We start from the raw sequence: 899 nt of genomic DNA on the forward strand, positions 1-899 counted from the left end.
GACATGGATTTCAAGTGTCCCAATATCACCAGCTGGACCACCAACGCTCCTCGCATAGAGCCTGCCAAACCAGGGCTGGAAGACCTAACGACATACTAGGAAACACAGGGGGCATAAAAGAAGTGCACAGCCCGGCCAGCATGGCTCAGGAGGTCACGTTTGAATTCCTGGTCAGGGCACATGCCACCGTTGTGGGCTGGATCCCCAGTGTGGGGCGTGCAGAAGGCAGCCGATCCATGATTCTCTCTCCTCGCTGATGTTTCTCTCTCTCCTTCTCCCTTCTTCTCTGAAATCAATAAAAGTATTTTTAAAAAATAAAAAGAAAAGGAGTATACAGAGTGATGTGACTTTGAAAATTCCAAAACTCAGCTAAAGCCTGAACAAGAACATGCTTTCAAACCTCGCCACCCCAAGCACGGCCGGCCAAGGTGGAGTCTGTAAGCCGGGCTGCAGCTCAGCACATCCCCACTGCAGCCTGCCTGCCTGCCCGAGGTCTGCAGACCACTCCCTGCCAGGAGCCCCGCCAGCCGGGCAGGCCTAGCAGCAGGGTGCAGCAAGGGGTCAGATCCAAGGCCAGGCCCTGGCCGGGGCCCCTCCGGCTGCCTCCCGGGTGCTGAGTCCCCTCTGGGTGAACCATCATCAGGGAGAACCATAGGAGGAGCCACATCACCACCATCACCACCAGCACCACCCTGGTCAGTGCAACCACTCCCCGGCCTTCAGCAGCACAGCTGCAGAACCCAGGGCCTGCCACAGCCGGTCACCGAGCGAGGAACAGAAGCCTCAAGGCCGGCGGGAAAGGGCCAGTGTCCACCCCTCAGGGAGGCAGGGGCCGCCGAGCCCCTGCTGGGAAAGCGATGATATTTAAAAACTCACCTCCCGAGAAGTCAGGCAGTAGA

At 58.1% G+C, this 899-nt stretch overlaps 1 protein-coding gene across 1 annotated transcript in view; it reads right to left on the reverse strand.

The window, feature by feature from the left end:
• PGBD5 (piggyBac transposable element derived 5) overlaps positions 1–899 on the reverse strand; it is a 36,989-nt gene extending 36,090 nt beyond the window's left edge. The window contains exon 1 of the mRNA XM_015560001.1: positions 877–899. The gene's annotated coding sequence lies outside the window, so the exon portion shown is untranslated. The remainder of the gene's footprint in view (positions 1–876) is intronic.

This window comes from Myotis davidii, unplaced genomic scaffold (genome assembly GCF_000327345.1).
Source record: "Myotis davidii unplaced genomic scaffold, ASM32734v1 scaffold875, whole genome shotgun sequence".
Lineage (NCBI taxonomy): Eukaryota > Metazoa > Chordata > Mammalia > Chiroptera > Vespertilionidae > Myotis > Myotis davidii.